The sequence below is a fragment of the Scyliorhinus canicula genome, chromosome 17, assembly GCF_902713615.1.
Source record: "Scyliorhinus canicula chromosome 17, sScyCan1.1, whole genome shotgun sequence".
Classification (NCBI taxonomy): Eukaryota; Metazoa; Chordata; class Chondrichthyes; order Carcharhiniformes; family Scyliorhinidae; genus Scyliorhinus; species Scyliorhinus canicula.
This window is the reverse complement of record NC_052162.1, coordinates 98643100-98663789: the sequence shown is the minus strand read 5'-3', so window position 1 is coordinate 98663789 and position 20690 is coordinate 98643100.

The following is a 20690-nucleotide window of genomic DNA, read 5'->3' as shown; positions in this document are numbered from 1 at the left end:
ACCTTTTTCCCTTTCCTGCTTTTATTAATACCTTGTAAACAAGAAGATGAAGTTCCCCGTCTTCTCCTTCTTTGAGCCAGGTCTCTGATATTGCCATTATATCGCAGGCCCACATGGTGACTTGCGCCTGTAGCTCTCGCTAACCTGATTTCCCATGCTCCGAAAGTTTACACACGCACATCCAAGCTTATTTTACTCTGCCTTTCATTTTCCTCCATTCTGATTTTAAAAAGACTACCGTTTCAAGAGTGCTTTTCACAATCGTAAGATATCACAAAGCACTTGACAGCCAATGCAGTACTCAGTGAAGTGGGGTCACTGTAGAAACTGCTCAGCAAATTCCCACAGACAGCAATGTGTTACTCACCAGGTGATCACAACTGAGGGAAAACTATTGGCCTGGACACCAAGACACCTCCCCATTGGGCGGCACGGTGACACAGTGGGTAGCAATGTTACTTCACAGCGCTCGGGTGCCAGGTTCAATACCCAGCTTGGGTCACTGTCTGCGCAGAGTCTGTACGTTCTCTTGTGTCTGCGTGGGTTTCCTCCGGGTACTCCGGTCTCCTCCCACAGTCCTGTAAGAAGTGCTGATAGGTAATTTGGACATTCCAAATTCTCCCTCCGTGTACCCGAACAGGCACTGGAATGTGGCGGCCAGGGACTTTTCACAGTGACTTCTGTGCAGTGTTATTGTAACCCTACTTGTGACAATAAAGATTATTATTATTTTTTAAAAAAACAAAATATTGCAGCTGCTGGAAATCTGAAACAGAAATAGAAAATACTGGAAAAGCTCAGCTGGTCTGGCAGCATGTGGGGGAAGAGAAAGAGTTAACAGCGGTGATTTTGAGCCCGCACCAGCTGTCCATGGGATTGGCGGTTTGGTGACCACAGGTGGGTCCGAGGCCAGTGGATAAAGGGAAACTTTAGATCCCAGCCGAGTCTGAGTTCTCGGGCGGAAATCTCCGCAACGGCCGACGCCGTCGTGAAACCCGGAGTGTTTCACGACGGCGTCGGAGGCCGCTCCTCGCCCCCTATTCTGCCCCCCCCCCCCCCCCCGGGGGCTAGGGGCGGCGTTTTATGAAACGCCGCTCCCCACCCACCCCCCCATACCACATATCAATGCACCCCCCCCGCCCCTCCATGGGCTCCCATCACGACTCCCGATTCTCATGGGATTTTCTGCTTTCGCCTCCTGTTAGAACCCGCACAGTTCCTACAGGGTAGAACCAATTAGTGCCCCTGTCAGTCTCGTTTAGTACAAGCCCCCCCCCTGCCCCTCCGTGGACAGTCTAACAACCCGTGATACAAAAGTCAGCCAGGTTTAGAACTGAGGGGCGCGATTCTCTGCTCCCCAGGCCGGGTGGGAGAATCGCGGGAGGGCCGCTATGGCACCCCCCGCGATTCTCCCACCCCCACCCCCAAAATGGCGTGTCCCATTTTGCGACACGCTGCTCGGAGAATCGCGGGTCGCTGATTTTCACGGCGACCCGCGATTATCCGGCTCGGATGGGCCGAGCGGCCTGCCGTTCCCGACCTGTTCACGCCAGCGGCAACCACACCTGGTCGTTGCCGGCGTAAACATAGCGCGATAGGTAAGTTTGGAGCATGTGGGGGGCGGAGAGGGGATCGAGCACCACGGCCGTGCTCGGGAGGGGACTGGCCCGCGATCGGTGCCCACTGATCGTCGGGCCGTCGTCCCTAAGAGACGCACTCTTTCCCCTCCACCGGCCCACAAGATCAAGCCGCCGCGTCTTGCAGGGCAGCAGAGGGGAAGACGGCAACCACGCATGTGCGGGTTGGCTCCGGCCAACCTGCGCATGCGCGGCTGACGTCACTAAGGCGCCGCCGGCCGCGTCATTATCAGCGCGCCGCCTTGGCGCCAGTGTCACGGGCCGGCGGCCGAGTTTCACAAAACGCCGCTCCTAGCCCCCGGGGGGCGCGGGGGGGGGGGGGGCAGAATAGGGGGCGAGGAGCGGCCTCCGACGCCGTCGTGAAACACTCCGGGAGGCGAAAGCAGAAAATCCCATGAGAATCGGGAGTCGTGATGGGAGCCCATGGAAGGGGGGGGGGGGGGGGGGGGTGCATTGATATGTGGTATGAGGAGGGAGCGGAGAGCAGACACTGAGGGTAGGGAAAGGGGAGTGCCGGCTATACTTCTGCGGTGTTGGTGGGGAAGGTGGAATGACGGGGGGGTGGGTGGGGAGCACAGGAGGAGAGCCCCCAAAAGCTCTGTGATGGGGGCCGTTAGGTGACAGAGCTGATCAGAGCGTCCGATAAAGATGGCACCAGTGTGACAGCGTAAACCACGCCCACTCATTTTCTTTTGCTCTCTGAGAGGCTCAATACTTGGAGAGAAAACTTGTCTGTGCAACTGGAGAGCTACATGCCAGTTTTCAGCCTGAGCCTGGCGCTTAGGCAAACTGTGGTAAGGTTACGCCCAATGTCTCCAGTCCGTAGGACTGTTTATACGGACGCAAAACTTCAACCCTCTTTCTCTTTCCACTGCTGCTGCCAGACCTGCTGAGTTTAACCAGGATAATTCCCAATTGTTCTTCAAAACAGTCATAGAATCATAGAATTTACAGTGCTGAAGGAGGCCATTCAGCCCATCAAGTCTGCACCGGCCCTTGTTAAGAGCAACGTACCCAAGCCTATACCTCCACCCTATCCCCGTGACCCCACTTAACCTTTATGAACACTAAGGGCAATTCAGCATAGCCAATCCACCTAACCCTGCACATCTTTGGACTGTGGGAGGAAACCGGAGCACCCGGAGGAAACCCATACTGACACGGGGGAACGTGCAGACTCTGCACAGACAGTGACCCAAGCCGCAAATCGAACCTAGGATCCTGTAGCTGTGAAGCAACTGTGCTAACCACTGTGCTACCGTGCTGCCCAAACAGTGACATGGGAACCTCCACATCAGCTTGAGAGGGCAGACAGGGCCTAGCTGTAATGTTTCATCTGAAAGTGCAATGCTCCCTCACTATTGCACTGGGACCTTGGTGGTGCTGTGAGGCAGCAATGCTAACCACGCTGACATCGTGCCATCAATGCCCTTCGTTCTGTCAAATTAGTTTAAACCTTTCTCGAAAGCACCAATTAATCCCTGGGAATGGTGGTGAGCAATTAAACAACTAACCCGAGGAGCATGCTCCACAAATACCTCCCCTGTCCCACTCTCAATGCTGGGGCCAGCACATCAGTGAAAAAAATAAGGTTGCAAAAATCTTCAGCCAGAAATGCTAAATCGATGATCTATCTCTACCTCCTCCTGAGATCCCCATGATCATAAATGCCTGTTTTTAGTCAATTCAATTCGCTCCGCATGATATCAAGAAATAGCTGAGGGCACTGGATACAGCAAAGGCTATGGGGCCTGATAACATTGCAGCAATAGTATTGGAGACTTGTGCTCCAGAACTAGATTTGTCCCTAGCCAAGCTATTCCAGTATTGCTACAACACCGGCATCTACCTGGAAACGTGAAAAATTGCCTCAGCATGTCCAGTCTACAAAAATAGGGCAAATCCAATCCAGCCAATTAGTATCCCTTCAAAGAAGACTCTCAAAGAGCTTTACAAAGAGTCATCGAACTCGAAACGTTAGCTCTTTTCTCTCCCTACAGATGCTGCCAGACCTGCTGAAATTTTCCAGCATTTTCTCTTTCGTAGACTACTCTCCGTTATCAGTGAAGTGATAGAAGGTGATGTGGAGATGCCAGCGTTAGACTGGGGTGAGCACAGGAAGAAGTCTTACAACACCAGGTTAAAGTCCAACCGGTTTGTTTCAAACACTAGCTTTCGGACCACTGCTCCTTCCTCAGGTGATGGAAGGTGTCATCAAAGGTGCTATAAAGTGGCACTTAAACTGCAATAACTTGATCATAATACTCAGTTTGGGTTCTGTCAGGACCACTCAGCTCCTTATATTTGTCCAGACAAGGTCAAAAGAGCTGAATTTGAGAGGGGCGTGAGATTGACTGCCCTTGACGTTAAGCACTGTCAGAATAACTTCACTACTAAGGAGTGCAGCGGATCAACAAGATGGGTCAGGACAGCCTTCACAAGTGCAATTCAATATGGGCAATACAGCTACATCCTATGAATTAACAAAGTAAACACTGAGGGGTTATGGGATACATAGCAAAACAGAGCTACATATTGGAATCCCAAGTGGGGGTTCAAATTAAGGGTATTAACATGAATCTCCTGTTTAGGGTAGTGTTAATGGGGATATCAGCATTTTATTGCCTGCCATTACAATGTCAACTAAATGGATACACAGAACATCACACCTATCTTGTACATTTTTGGAAGGGACTAAGTTACAGCTAGGCCATAAGATATAGGAGCAGAACTGGGCCGTTCAACCCATTAAATCTTCTCCACCATTCGATCATGGCTGATGTTTCTCATCCCCATTCTCCTGCTTTCACCCCTAACCTCTAACCCCCTTTTTGATCAAGAACCTATCTATTTCTGTCTCAAAGATACTCAGTGACTTGGCCTCCACAGCCTTCTGCGGCAAAGAGTTCCACAGATTCATCACCTTCTAGCTGAAGAAATTCCTCCTCATCTCAGTTTTAAAGGATCGTCCCTTCAATTTTAGGCTGTGCCCTCCGCTTCTAGTCTCTCCGACTAGTGGAAATATCTTCTCCACATCCACTCTATCCAGGCCTCTCACTATTCTGTAAGTTTCAATGAGATCTCTCCTCATCCTTCTAAATTCGATCAAGTACGGACCCAGAGTCCTCAACTACTCCTCATATGACAAGCCTTTATTCCCAGGGACATTTCTGCGAATCTCCCCTGGGCCCCCTCCAAGCATAGAACATAGAACATAGAACAGTACAGCACAGAACAGGCCCTTCGGCCCTCAATGTTGTGCCGAGCCATGATCACCCTACTCAAACCCACGTATCCACCCTATACCCGTAACCCAACAACCCCCCCTTAACCTTACTTTTATTAGGACACTACGGGCAATTTAGCATGGCCAATCCACCTAACCTGCACATCTTTGGACTGTGGGAGGAAACCGGAGCACCCGGAGGAAACCCACGCACACAGTGGGAGGACGTGCAGACTCCACACAGACAGTGACCCAGCCGGGAATCGAACCTGGGACCCTGGAGCTGTGAAGCATTTATGCTAACCACCATGCTACCCTGCTGCCCCAAAGGCATCTGAGAAACCTTTTCCAACAGTCCCCTCACTGCCTTGGAATAGCCCCTCTATCCCCCATCCCTCAAGGGAACATTTCAGTATCAGGATCTGCATAAATGGAGACATTGAGTGTAGGACATAGAAATGCAACCCTGCTGTGTGTCCAGTGGAATGCTTCAAGGGTTGTCCTTTGATACCCGAGTGCTGGAGATATGAAACTGGAATTGCCTTGTGTCCAAGGAGTTCGTGAGACATGGGAGGGCCAGGGGTGAAATAGACTATTTAACCCCTAGATCCTATCCCACCGTCCAATTAAATCATAGTCGATCTGTGACCAAACCCCATATACTTTTAGACATGTGGACAGCAAAAAAATCAATCAATCTCAGATTTAAAATTTGCAATGGATTTAGCATTGGTTGCCATTTGTGGGAGAGAGTTCTGTACTTCTGCCATCCTATGTGTGCAAATGTGTTGCCTAAGTTCACCCCTGAGAGAACTGGCTCTAACCTTTAGGTTTGTTTAGACCCAGATCCCGGCTCTGGGTCACTATCCGTGTGGAGTTTGCACATTCTCCCCTTGTTTGCGTGGGTTTCGCCCCCACAATCCAAAGATGTGCAGGGTAGGTGGATTGGCCATGCTAAAATTGCCCTTTAATTGGAAAAAATGAATTGGGTACTCTAAATTTGAAGAAAAAGGTTTGTTTAGACTAGTAAAAATAGTTTCTCCCTATCTACCCTATCTGTCCTCCTTGGAATATTGGCACGGCAGCACAGTGGTTAGCACCGTTGCTTCACAGCGCCAGGGACCTGGGTTCGATTCTTGGCTTGGGTCACTGTGTGGAGTATAGACATTCTCCCCGTGTCTGCATGGGTTTCCTCCAGGTGTTCTGGTTTCCTCCCACAAGTCCCAAAAGATGTGCTTGTTCTGTGAATTGGACATTCTGTTGCAGAATTGTCTGATAATGGGGCTATGTCCCCACGCCCGCGAGACACGGGTGCGAATCACTCTGGACTTTCCTGGAGAAAGTCCAGAGTGATTCTCCGTTTTGAAGGCAGCTAGCAGGGCCCCAGAGTAGTCTTTGCACTGCCCGCTGCCGTTATGGAGTCCTGCACTTCCAGCCGCGGGAGCACACAGGCGCGCGGCGGCTGCCTGCGTAACATGGCGGACGCACACAGCGGGCTGGCCCCGACAATATAGGCTCCCCACAGATAGCGCGCCCCTACCAATAAGTGGCCCCAGATCACGAGCCTGGCCATCCTGGAGGCCATCCTGGTGACGGATACCCCCTGCCGCTCCAAGCTCCTGCCGGTTGGGACCATGAGTGAAAATGCTGGCGGGAACTTGACCAGTTGGCTGTGGAGAATCACCGCGGGGGCCTCTTTCAATGGCCCCTGGCCAGCGGCGTGTCGACCACTTGCGCGCGACTGGTGGTGGTTCTCCAGTCCCTGGAGAATCGCGGGAAGACATCGGACCCGATCCCGCCCCATTCGTTGCCCCCGTGCCGTGCCCCTGAATTCTCCCTCTGTGTACCCGAACAGGTGCCGACTATGGCGACTAGGGGACTTTCACAGTAACTCATGGCACTGTTAATGTAATCCTATTTGTGACACTAATAAAGATTATTATTAGCATTATTAAAAACTTGAATCAAATCACAGTGTGACTTTCAACATTCCACAGAACACAACCCTAGTTTGTATAACCTCCCACCATCTGAACTTTCCTGAGTTGCATTGTTCTTTGTTCTAGGTTTTTTGATACATTTATAGAATCTACAGTGCAGAAGGAGGCCATTCAGCCCATCAAGTCTGCACCAGCTCTTGGAAAGAGCACTCTACCCAAGGCCACACCTTCACCCTATCCCCATAACCCAGTAACCCCACCCAGAACTAAGGGCAATTTTGGACACGAAGGGCAACTTAGCATGGCCAATCCATCTAACCTGCACATCTTTGGACTGTGGGAGGAAACCGGAGCACCCGGAGGAAACCCACGCACACACGGGGAGAATGTGCAGACTCCGCACAGACAGTGACCCAAGCCAGGAATCGAACCTAGGACCCTGGAGCTGCGAAGCAATTGTTCTAACCGCTACGCTACCGTGCTGCCCGCAGTTTCCTCCCACAGTCCAGAGATGTGCAGGTTAGATGGGGTTACAGGGATAGGGTGGGGGAGTGGAGTGATTTATTGTCAGCAAGCACTTACCCTTGCATTCCCGTCACATAATAAATGCTTTATTCTCGACACCCACACAAAACAGTCTCAGGAGTTCTCTTTCTCCCTGTCTTTACTTCCATTTCTTACTTTTCCCTCAGGTTCCTTGTCATAGAAAATGACTAGTGCTAACAGATTTTTAACCTTCATTCATATTCTGGAACTTCAGTTGATTATCTTTTACAATCAGGGAATATTTATACACAACTGTCCTTCAGGATATTAAATGAGTGGATAGAGTCTGTCTGATCGGGTTGTGGACGGACATTAAATAGATGGGTGTCCTCTGTTCTAGCAGATTGATTGTTTGAATGATCTTCTCTTTCGGCACAACATCGTGGGCTAAAGGGCCTGTACTGTGCTATGTTCTATGTTACCAGTAGGTGATTAAAAAACATGATTCATTAAATAGCCTGAAAATGTTATTCTTCTTGGTGCAACCAGGAAGAAAGTATCACTGTGGAAGTACAAGAGATTTGGCTGCCCCAAGGTGCTTCCTAGGACTTTATAAAATAAAATATAATACCAAATCACGTGAGGAGATATTGGGACAAATGACCAAAAGCTTGATATGTTTGTAAGGAAGATTGTGAGGTAGTGAGGAGGTGAGGCTTCGGGACAGCATTCCAGAGCTGAGAACCATTGCAGCTGAAGGAATTAAGAGCCAGCATTTATTGCCTAATTGCCTTCCATTTCAGAGACAGCCATTTTGAATCTGGAGTCACATGTCGGCCAGACCAGGTAAGGATGGCAGATTTCCTTCCCTAAAGTGGTTTCATTGTCACCATGAGATTTTGTAATTCCAGATTTTGTATTGAATACGCCAAGGCGGGATTACAGCCTGCGTCCCCAGATCTTGCCCTGGGTCTCTGGACTATTAATCCAGTGACAATACTGCTACGCCACTGCCTCCCCAGAAGATGGAGCAGAATACAGAAATAGGAATGGGCAAAGCCCTGGAGGAATTTGAAACAAGGATGAGAATTTTAAATCAAGGTTGCACTGAACTGGGAGTCGATGTGGTTCAGTGAGCGCAGGGGAGGATAGGGGAGCAGGACTTGGCCCGATTTAAGAATTGAGCAGCAGAGTTTTGGATCATCTCAAGTGGGGGTTTGGCAGGGATGTGTTGGAATAGACAGAAACATCAATGATAGTTCCAGCAGCACCTGAGCTGACTTAGGGAAGGAATAGGAGGTAGAAATGCAAGGGGCTGGATTCTCCGCCAAAGGGATGCTCCGTTTTGCCGGCAACCTGGGGGTTTCCTGACGGCACGGGGCTGCCCCACAATGGGAAACCCCATTGACCGGCCGGCATAATTTCTGCTGAACCAGAAATCTGGCGCCGCGGGACGGAGAATGCAGCCCCTAATCTCAGTGATGATATGAATGTGTAGTAAGAGATCATGTTGGGGACGCCTATCACACCTCATATGAATGCTAACATAATTATAGAATGATTCAGAAGGAGACAATTTCGTCCATCTTGCTTGTATCGACTCTTAGGTAGTGTTAACTCGTCTCATTCCTCTTACTCTTTCCCTAAATTTCACCTTTCAACCTCTTCAGCAAACTTTGAAGTTACGATTGAATCTGTTTCTACCTCCTTTTGAGGTGGCACATTCCAGATCACAACAAGCAAATCCTTCTCATCACTCCTCTGCAATTTATTTTCCAATTATGTCTGTGAATGGGATGGCTGTCACTACCTTACAGTCAACCACCAACATTGGTTGAGTAAATCGTAGGCGGTTTCACCACATGACCTCCATCTTACAATCGCTTCACCCCCAATATGCCTCAGTCATTGGTTGCTTGACCCAATCATGGTCTGGACACTTCCTTCAACTGGAAAGTTCACTGGCTCTTCCCTACCTTATTGGATGTTCACTAGGCTGATTCCTAAAAAGGGTTCTCTTCAAGGAGAGGTTGAGCTTGTTGGACCAGTACTCATTGAAGTTAAGAAGAATCAGAGGTGATATAATTGATGCATGTAAGTTTTGGAGGGGATATGGTATTGCAAAACAAACTGTACTATTACAGTAGAGGAGGTGATGGACATATTAAAATGCATGGAGGTGGATGAATCTCCTGGTCCTGACCAGGTGTATCCAAGAACACTGCATGAGGCTGAAGAAGAAATTGCGGGAGCCCTGGCTGAGATGTTTGCATAATTGTTAGCCACGGGTGAGGTACCAGAAGACTGGAGGGTAGCAAATGTTGTGCACTTATTTAAGAAGAGCTGCAAAGCAAAATCTGGGAATTACAAGCCTAACATCTATGGTGGGTAAATTACTCGAGAGGATTCTGAGGGATACGATATACAAGCATTTGGGAAGACAGGGTTTGGTTAGGTGTAGTCAGCATGGCTTTGTGCATGGGAGATCATGCCTTACAAATTTGTTAGCGTTCTTTGATGAAGTGACCAAGAAGGTTGATGAGGGCGGCGTGGTACACGTAGTATATGTGGACTTCAGTGAGGCATTTGATAAACTTCCACATGGTCGGCTGCCCTGGAAGGTTAGATCACATGAAATCCAGGAAGTGCTTGCAAATTGGACATACAATTGGCTTGGAGGTCGGAAGCCGAGGGTAATGGTGAAAGGATGCTTTTTGGACTGGAGGCCTGTGACTAGTGTGCCTCAGGGGTCAGTGCTGGGCCCATTGCTGTTTGTTATCTATAGCAATGATTTGCATGGGAATGTACAAGGCATGATCAGTAAGTTTTCAGATGACAATAAAATAGGTGGTATTGTAGACAGTGAGGAAGGTTATCAAAAATTCCAGCAAGATCTTGATCAGCTGGGGAAGTGGGGCGAGAAGGGCAAATGGAGTTCAAAACAGATAAGTGTGAGGTGTTGCATTTTGGAAAGTCAAATCAAGGTAGGATTCACGGTGAATGGTAAGACCTTCGGGAGTATCGTGGAACTGAGGGACCTTGGAGTTTGTGTGCACGGTTCTCTAAAGGTGGATTCACAGGTAGATAGGGCAGATAGGAAGACTTTTGGCATGCTGGCCTTCATCAATCAGGGCATTGAGTATAGAAGTTGGAAAGTTATGTTGCAATTCTGTGCTTAGTCTGCATGGTCTCCCCGTGTCTGTGTGGGTTTCCTTCAGGTGCTCCGGTTTCCTCCCACAATCCAAAGACGTGCAGGTTAGGTGGATTGGCCATGCTAAATTGCCCTTAATGTCCAAAAAGGTGGGGTGGGGTTACTGGGTTATGGGGCTAGGGTGGAGGTGTGGGCTTGGGTAGGATGCTCTTTCCAAGTGCCGGTGCAGACTCGATGGGCTGAATGGTCTCCTTCTGCACTGAAAATTCTATTATTCTCTGAATTGTACAGGACGTTGGTGAGGCCGCACCTGAAGCATTGGGTTCAGTTTTGATCGCCTTGCTACAGGAAAGATGTTATTAAACTGGAGAGAGTAACCTTTAACCAGTAACCTTTAAGTAAATACAATTTGGAAATAAAAGCTGATTGTCCCACATTCTCAATGCAATCCTCCAAACGTGGGATAGGATAAGAGTCCTACAATGTATCCCAATTTTTAAGAACATCCTCATTTTCCAATTTAATTGGAGGTATGTCAAATTCACAGTCATCTGGATTTGGTTCGTCACTTTGAGTTAGAATCATTAAAACCTCCTCATTTTTCTCTCCTTCCCTTTCAAAGTACCTTTTAAGCATATTCACATGACACACTCGGTGAGTCTTCCTTCTATCTGGTGTTTTTACCACATAATTCACCTCACTTAATTTCCTTGTAACTGCATTAACCTTTCTACAGTCCACACACAACCATTGGATACCGTCTGGTTTTGGTACCATCGCTATGGGTGAGCTCCATTGGCTGCAACCTACTTTAATTGTGCCATTTTCAAGCATACTCTCAATCTCTTTGTTAACCTGTGCCAATTTTAAAGAGTTATGTCTGTATGGATGTTGCTTGATGGGAACAGCATTACCCACATCTACATCATGTATAACCAGTAGGCGGAATATAAATGTGTGTGCTCACCGAGCTGCAGCCATTTCGGCAGAAGCTGCAGGAGGCTGCACATCTCTGCTTAATAAAGCCTCAATTACACTCTACTCTCGTCTTGTCGTAATTGATAGTGCATCAAGAGTGTGCAAGGACAGAGTGACCCAGAGGTTCAGGTGCATCAATCTTTGAAGATGGCAGGACATGTAAGAAATAAATCATGTGGGATCTCCACCTTCGTAAATAGAGACATTGAGTACAAAAGCAAATAATTCATACTGAACCTTTATAAAGCAAGGTTAGGCCACAGCTAGAGCATTGCATTCGGTTCTGGTCAGCACACTTCAGGAAGGGTGTGAGAGGGTGTGGAGGGGATTTCCCAGAATGGTTCCAGGGATGGGGGATTTTAGCGACAAGGTTTAGGCTGGAGAACCTGGAATTGTTCTGCTTGAAGCAAGGGAGATTGAAGGGAGGTTTGATAGAAGTGTACAGGGCAGCACGGTGGCGCAGTAGTTAGCACTGCTGCCTCACAGCGCTGAGGACCCTGGTTTGATCGCGGCCCCGGGTCACTGTTCGTGTGGAGTTTGCACATTCTCCCTGTGACAGCATGGACCTCACTCCCCCAACCCAGAGATGTGCAGGTAGGTGAATTGGCCACGCTAAATTGCCCCTTAATTGGGAAAAAATAATTGTGTACTCTGAAATTATAATTTTAAAAAATTGATACAGGTGCACAGGATTATTGCCGAGACTTCCCCACTCCATGGTGGCGGGTTTTTCGGAAGCAGATGCAGCAATCCATTGAAATCCCCGTGACTTTGGCAGGACCAAAAGATCCCATCAGTGGGAACGGCCAGAAAATCCCTTCCTGTGACAGGTTTAAATAAGCTAGTCTGAGAATAACTGATGGTACAAACACCAGGTGACACAGATTGAAGTTTTGGGGAAAGTGACGCAGGAGGAATGCGTTGTAATATCCCTTTAAGAGATTGCATGGGACATCACTTGAAAGGAAGTGTGTATTGCGATCAGTTGTAGTTTCACTTTTACTTTCAGCAGAGCAGATGCACACATCTCCGCAACTGTGATGTCACTAAACTTTCTGTCCATGTACATCGCTTCACATGTGCTCAGAAGAAATAAATTAGTCCACAAGGTTTTTTTGCAATGCCTTATGAGTGATTGGTGCCTTTATATATCATTATAACATACCTAACAGAATGTAAGGAGTAACCAGCACGGTAGCATAGTGGTTAGTACAATTGGTTCACAGCTCCAGAGTCCCAGGTTCTATTCCCGGCTTGGGTCACTGTCTGTGCGGAGTCTGCACGTTCTCCCCGTGTTTGCGTGGGTTTCCTCCGGGTGCTCCGTTTTCCTCCCACAGTCCAAAGATGTGCAGGTTAAGTGGATTAGCCATGCTAAAATTGCCCTTAGTGTCCAAAATTGCCCTTAGTGTTGGGAGGGGTTACTGGGATAGGGTGGAGGTGTGGGTTTGGGTAGGGTGCTCTATGCAAGAGCCGGTGCAGACCCGATGGGCCGAATGGCCTCCTTCTGCACTGTAAATTCTATGGTCTAAAAATCTTTTGATACACTGAGTGATGCTGACCTGGAACTCACTGCCTACCATGGTGGGGTGCATGAAGAGGATCAATGATCTCAAATGGAATTTGGATGGGAGCTTGAGGGAAATAAATTTACCAGGTGCACGGATAGAGCGGGGTAGTGGGCCAAGCTAGATTGCTCTACAAAGAGCTAACATGGACTGGACAGGCCAAATAATCTCCTGTGCCATATTCTATGACACTCATTTCCTTATTATGACTCTCCGTCTCGATTTCTTGATCTCCTGTTACTGCTGCAATTTATAAGCTGTGAGTTCAGGAATAAATGGATATTGGTTGTTATGGTAATAATATAAGGTTGGTTGGTTGCTGGGAACAACATAGCTATAAGGTGTGAGTCGCAATCCAGCTCTCTCTCTCCCCCCCCCCCCCCCCCCCCCCCCCTCTCCCAATACAGTCTCCACCCCCACAGCTATTTGAAGGAATTCCCACTGATGTGTTGCTGCCTCAAAGCCTGCAGCAGTTCTCACTCTCCTTTACATAACACGCTGAGCAACAGGGATTGAGCACTGACACGTGCAGTGTACAGACTCTGGGACTGGATATTAAAATGAGGTGAGTACATTGCAAAGGGGCTGGCTTTAATGTGAGGTGGGTTGCAGCTCCTTTACATTGCTCTTTGAAAGGGAGGTGCAGATTAAAGTTTGGGAAAAGAGGAACAGCAGAGAATCAGTGCAGAGGGAGGCCATTGGGCCGATCGAGTCTGCACCGGCTCTTGGAAAGAGCACCCTACCCAAGCCCACACTGCCACCCTATCCTCATAACCCAGTAACCCCATCTAACCTCAGGGCAATTTAGCATGGCCAATCCACCTAACTTGCACATCTTTGGACTGTGGGAGGAAACCAGAGTACCCGGAGGAAACCCACACACACAGGGAGAACGTGCAGACTCCACACAGACAGTGACCCAAGCCGGGAATCGAACCTGGGACCCTGGCGCTGTGAAGCCATAGTGCTAACTACTATGTTACCGTGCTGCCCCATGTCAGCTTTTAGATTTCAAATCTTGCATACTCAAGTGTGTGACTTCTTCTTCTCCCTAATAATAAAATATAAATTACCTCCCCACAAGCACTCCCAGGGCAGGTACAGCACGGGGTTAGATACAGAGTAAAGCTCCCTCTACACTGTCCCCATAAACACTCCCAGGACAGGTACAGCATGGGGTTAGATACAGAGTAAAACTTCCTCTCCACTGTCCCTATCAAACATTCCCAGGACAGGTACAGAACATGGTTAGATACAGAGTAAAGTTCTCTCTCCACTGTCCCATCAAACACCCCCAGGACAAGTACAGCACAGGGTTAGACAAAACTCCTTCTACACTGTCCCCATCAAACACTCCCAGAGTAGGCACAGCATGCAGTCAGATACAGATTAAAACTCCCTCACTCTTTTTCCATATCTGGTACAGAGATATTCAACATCACAGATAAGCTTCATCACAAATCTTTGAATAACTTTCCCAATTTGACATCTTTCATTTCTTTCACTCTGGAAACGCTTGAACTTCAATACACATTTTGTTGTTGATATATCTGATGGAGGTTTCGAAGATGAGTGGCCGGCACGGTGTCACAGTGGTTAGCACTGCTGCCTCACAACACCAGGGACCTGTGTTCGTTTCCGACCTCGGATGACTGTCCGGTTTCCTCCCGCAGTCCAAAAATGTGCAGATTAGGTGGGTTGGCCAAGCAAAATTGTTCCTTAGAGTCCAAAGATTGTTGGTTAGGCAGTGTTATGGGGATAGGGTGGGAGAGTGGACCTAGCTGGGACACTCTTTCAGAGGGTCGGTGCAGACTCTATGGGCTGAATGGGCCTCCTTCTTCACTGTAGGAATTCTATGATTCTAACATCCTAGGGAGGATCTGGAGGCCTGGATTGAGGGATATTGAGGTACCCAGTCTGAAATCTTAGCCCAAGCCCAATGCACAGTGTAATGAACTCCAATTGGCTTTATTGGTTGGCCAATTGGAGTATGAGCTCCCTCAATGATAGCTCATTGAGGGGGCCCATATAATCACCTGTGTAGGCTTTGTGAGCAGTCTTAAGTTGACTGGACTGCTAGCAGCACTTTTTGTAGCTGCTCCTGTAATATCGTTATTGTAAATAAATATTGGTGTGGTGACGGAACTCCTGCCTCCCGTGGATTACTACAGTGGCGACGAGGTAAACTACGAATTTTGCAGAGACCAGCAGCCGCACTCGGAGGGTAAGCCTTGCCATTTTTAAAATGCCGTTTTTTGGGAGGTTAGAGGCATTCGACCTGGCTATTGAGGACTGGTCCCAGTATGTGGAGAGAATGTATTACTTCTTCCGGGCAAATGATATACTGACGGACGAAAGGAGACGGCTTATCCTGCTGTCGGCGTGCGGACCCTCAGCTTTCGCCATTATACGTAGTCTGACTTATCCCGATGTGCCGGACATGAAAACTTTCCAAGAAGTAACGGAATTGGAGAAAGAGCACTACGACCCAAAACCACCCCTCATTTTGCGTAGGTATAGATTCTACACAGCGATGCGGGAAGACAGGGAGTCAGTCACAAATTTCTTCACCCGCCTGAGAAGGCTGGTGGAAAAATGTGAGTTCGGCCCGACGCTAAATGAAATGCTTCGGGACCGGTTAGTGTGTGGTATAAACGACCTCACAATACAGAAACGCCTGTTCGCAGAAACGGAGCTAGACTGCAGGCAGGCGTTACAGCTCGCACTGTCCCTAGAAAAGGCAGCAAGTGGGGCGCAGGAACTACAGGGCACGCCAATGGAGGTAGATACCTGTGAGAGGGACTACCACAATGGGTCCTGCTACCAGATAGCCGCTCTCAGGAAAAACCTGAGGAATAGAGGGAAAAAGGAAAACCCCAGAACAGCCCCCAAGTCTGCCAGGACTAACTGGAGACAGAGAGAAGTACCGGCTAAGGCTCCCCCAACAGAGAAGGACCGTTTCTGGCACCAGACAGAGTGGGGTAACAGCGACAGAAACCCTAGACGGAGGTGGCAAAAGAGGAATAGCAGGTGGGGACGCAGGGAAGTACACAACCTAGACGCCCCATCCTCCTCCGAAGGGGAACAATTATATAATAATACAACGAAGAAAGCAGAACCCATTAGGATTACCCCACGGGTGAACGGGAGGCCGACAATAATGGAAATAGACATGGGTGCGGCCGTATCAGTAATGGGAGTGGCAGCATTTAGAAAAATCAACGATGGACTCCAGCCACTAACCCTAACAAAAACATTGACAAAACTTACACGGGGGAACCCCTGGAAGTTCTAGGCACGACTCATGTACCTGTGGAATATGAGAAACAATTGCTCAGATTACCGTTGACGATAGTAGAGGGCTCCGGACCGAGCTTAATTGGACAGAACTGGCTGAAAGACCTAAAATTAGATTGGATGAAAATTTTCCAGAGTGGAAGCAGGCAGATGAGTGGAGTACTCCAAAAATACCCGGAGGTCTTCCAGGAAGGTTTGTGGGAAATCATAGGCGCCAAAGCAACTTTTGCACGTGGACCCAGAAGCCCTTCCGAAATTTTGTAAGTCCAGGCCGGTACCTTTTGCATTCAGGAAGAAAGGAGATGACGAAATAGAAAGGTTACGGCATGACGGCATTATCAGACCAGTACAGTTCTCTGAATGGGCAGCGCCGGTGGTACCAATTTTGAAGCCAGATGGCTCGATACATCTCTGTGGAGATTTCAAACAGACAGTAAACAAATACGCACTGCTGGACAAATACCCAATCCCGAAAATAGATGACCTATATGCCAAATTGGAAGGTGGGCTTTTGCTCACGAAACTGGACATGAGCCACGCCTACCTGCAGTTAAAACTGGACAAGGGCTCCCAGACGTTCGCTACGATCAACACCCTGAAGGGCCTTTTTCGTTATACTAGGCTACCTTTTGGAGTGTCATCAGCCTGCGCTATATTCCAGCATACAATGGAAAATATTCTGCAGGGACTACCGCAGGTGGCGATTTATTTGGACGATGTCTTAATCACGGGTAGGGCAAGCAGGGAACACTTAAGGAACCTGGAGGAAGTGCTCAGGCATTTCGCAAAGGCAGGCGTACGGCTAAAAAGGGAAAAATGTGTTTTTCTGGCCCCACAAGTGACGTACCTGGGATATAAAGTAGAGGAGTCAGGCTTACATCCATTAGAAGACAGAGTAAGGGCAATAAAAGAAGCCCCAGCAAACACCACGGTCCAGGAGTTACGATCATTTCTAGGGTTGGTAACCTATTATGGAAAATTTATTGAAAATAGGGCGTCCATCCTAGAACTCCTCCACCAGCTACTAAAAAAGGGGCAAGAATGGAAATGGTCCACCTGCCAAAACCGAGCATTTAGGGACATTAAGGAACAGCTGTCATCCGAAAATGTCCTAGAGCATTATGACCCAGGAAGGAGTTGGTGGTCACTTGTGATGCATCCCCCTACGGGGTAGGAGCCGTCTTCGCCCATAGAGAAAGGAATGGGGAAGAACGGCCAATAGCCTATGGTTCGTGGACCGTGGCGATGGCTGAGAGGAAGTACGCTCAAATCGAGAAGGAAGGACTGGCGGTGATATTCGCAGTAAAAAAATTTCACCAGTATCTGTACGGGCGGAAATTCACCATAGTGACGGACCATAAGCCGTTATTAGGGTTATTAAAAGAAGACAAGTCAATACCCCCGATTGCATCAGCTAGAATCTAACGCTGGGCGTTGCTACTGGCGGCGTATAGATACGTTCTGGAGCACAGACTGGGATCGCGAATGGCAAATGCAGATGCTTTGAGCAGACTTCCCCTCCCGGACACTCCGCCGCAAATACCAAAAGTAGAGGAGACAGTAATAGAACATAGAACAGTACAGCACAGAACAGGCCCTTCGGCCCTCGATGTTGTGCCGAGCCATGATCACCCTACTCAAACCCACGTATCCACCCTATACCCGTAACGCAATAACCCGCCCCTTAACCTTACTTTTTAGGACACTACGGGCAATTTAGCATGGCCAATCCACCTAACCCGCACATCTTTGGACTGTGGGAGGAAACCGGAGCACCCGGAGGAAACCCACGCACACAGGGGGAGGACGTGCAGACTCCGCACAGACAGTGACCCAGCCGGGAATCGAACCTAGGACGCTGGAGCTGTGAAGCATTTATGCTAACTACCGTGCTGCCCCCAAATGACTCTAAATTTTTTGGACACCCGACCAGGAGACACACAACATATTCGGTTGTGGACGCAAAAAGACCCAGTTTTAGCCAAGATGAAGCATTTACTGCTAACAGGGGAACTGGAAAAACCAGTGGAGCCCCAGATGCACCCATACTGGAGCAGAAGGGACCAAAAAACCGTAGAAGACGGTATCCTATTATGGGGAGCCCGGGTAATCGTCCCAGCTCAGGGCCGTCAGGCAATCTTAACTGAGTTACATCACGGACACCCGGGGGTGTCTAAAATGAAGATGCTAGCTCGAAGCTACATTTGGTGGCCAGGTTTGGACACAGACATAGCAGCCTTGGTACGTCGGTGCCAGGAGTGCCAACAGGGGCAAATAGTGCCACCAGCAGCGCCATTGCACCCGTGGGAATGGCCAGGCAGACCGTGGACCCGCCTGCATATTTACCACGCCGGCCCTTTCATGGGCTCAATGTTGTTGGTGATAGTGGACGCCCACTCCAAATAGTTGGACCTCCACCGGGTAAACACGGCAAGCACAGCATCGGCAATTGAAAAGCTCAGGGCCTCGTTTGCAACACATGGACTTCCAGAGGTATTGGTGTCGGACAACGGAATGGCATTCACAAGTGGGGAATTTAGAAAATTCCTGAAGGAAAACGGAGTCCGTCACATCAAAACGGCCCCTTACCATCCAGCGACCAACGGCCTGGCAGAGAGTGCGGCCCAGACACTTAAAGCGGGACTCAAGAAGCAGCCGGCAGCGTCAATAGACACAAAGCTCTCCCGCTGGCTGTTTGATTGCAGGACCACACCACATTCCATAACGGGCATACTGCCAGCTGAACTCTTAATGGGAAGACGGCTGCGAACGAGGCTGAGTCGCCTTTTCCCAAATTTAACGGGGAAAGTGGAGAAACAACAGGAGGCCCAACGCAGGGGGCATGATAATAGTCGGCAGCAGAGACATTTCCAGGTGGGAGCACCGGTTTGGGTCAAGAATTATGGGAATGGACCAACGTGGGTCAAAGGCACGGTAGAGTCCCAAACAGGGCCCATATCCTATGAGGTTTCAATAGGAGGTAAGGTGCTGAAGAAACACCTAGACCAAATATGGGCAGCGGAACCACACCTGGAGGCAGGCGAAGCAGGACCGCATCAAGCTGGGATAGCCCAGACGGAAAGGATACCCACACCCCAGCCCCGAGCAATTTCTCCAGACCCCGTCATCCAGTCATCAGAGTCGGAGATGGACACACTCAACGGGGCTGCCGCGACACCTCTCCCCGAGGAGGAGGAAGAACAACTTCCAAGGAGGTCGTCAAGGAAAAGACGGGCACCTATAAGGTACACCCCGCCCACTTCGGAGAACGACCCGGCGGACGACACAGAGGTGACAGACCCAGACATGAGGAGCAGGAAGAAGCTCAGAGGAATGCCAGCTGGCAGGAATTCCTCGGACCTTGGGGGGGAGGGGTGTAATGAACTCCAATTGGCTTTATTGGTTGGCCAATTGGAGTATGAGCTCCCTCAATGATAGCTCATTGAGGGGGCCCATATAATCACCTGTGTAGGCTTTGTGAGCCAGTCTTACATTGACTGGACTGCTAGCAGCACTGTTTGTAGCTGCTCCTGTAATATCGTTATTGTAAATAAATATTGGTGTGGTGACAGAACTCCTGCCTCCCGTGGATTACTACACACAGTAATGACTGCACCAAGCTTGTCGAGTGAGTGGATGGTTATATATTGACAATGGAGCCACATTTGCAGTGAGTGGGAAGAGGTTATATTACTGTTCATGTAATCCAGAGGCTTCAGTGAACAGTCCAGCATTACACGTGGTCAATTCTCACCATGACTGTCTGGGAATGTTGAAATGTTTTTTTTAAAAAATGTGGCATTAGTAAAAGTCCGTGACACAGTTGGATTGTTGTAAAAGTGCAACTGATTCACTAATGTCCTTTGGGGAAGGAAAGGTGCCGACCTTATCCAGATCACTTGAGATGAGACTCCAGCCCCACGCCGAAAGGGTTCACTTGTTACACCCTTGGAACTGGTCTGACAACACACTCAGTTGCATCAAATCGCTCTATGTCTCAGTTGATGGAGAGAAATAACTACCACCTCTTTCATGGGTATCAAGGGAGGGGCAAGAAATGTTGGCCTTTCCACAAACGCCTACTATCCAGAATGAATCAAAAGATGTTGGAAGCTGCTGATGTTGAATTTAATAAATAGTTTCTTCTCCAGATAACACCAGCGACATTCTTCAGCACTTTCCTACATGAATTTAATAAATCGCAGCTGGAAGTCTGTCTCTGTAGTACTTTGTGATTGGTATTTTTAATTTATTTTGCTTTGCAGCCTCCGCTGCTCTCTCACTCTAAACGTCGGCCTCAAAGGCAGCAGTGTCTCAGAGCTCCACATGTTGTCATGTTGGAAATGTAAATTGCAACCCACATTTAAAATTACAAAAGACCATTTAGTGTTAAATATGTTGGGATTTCAA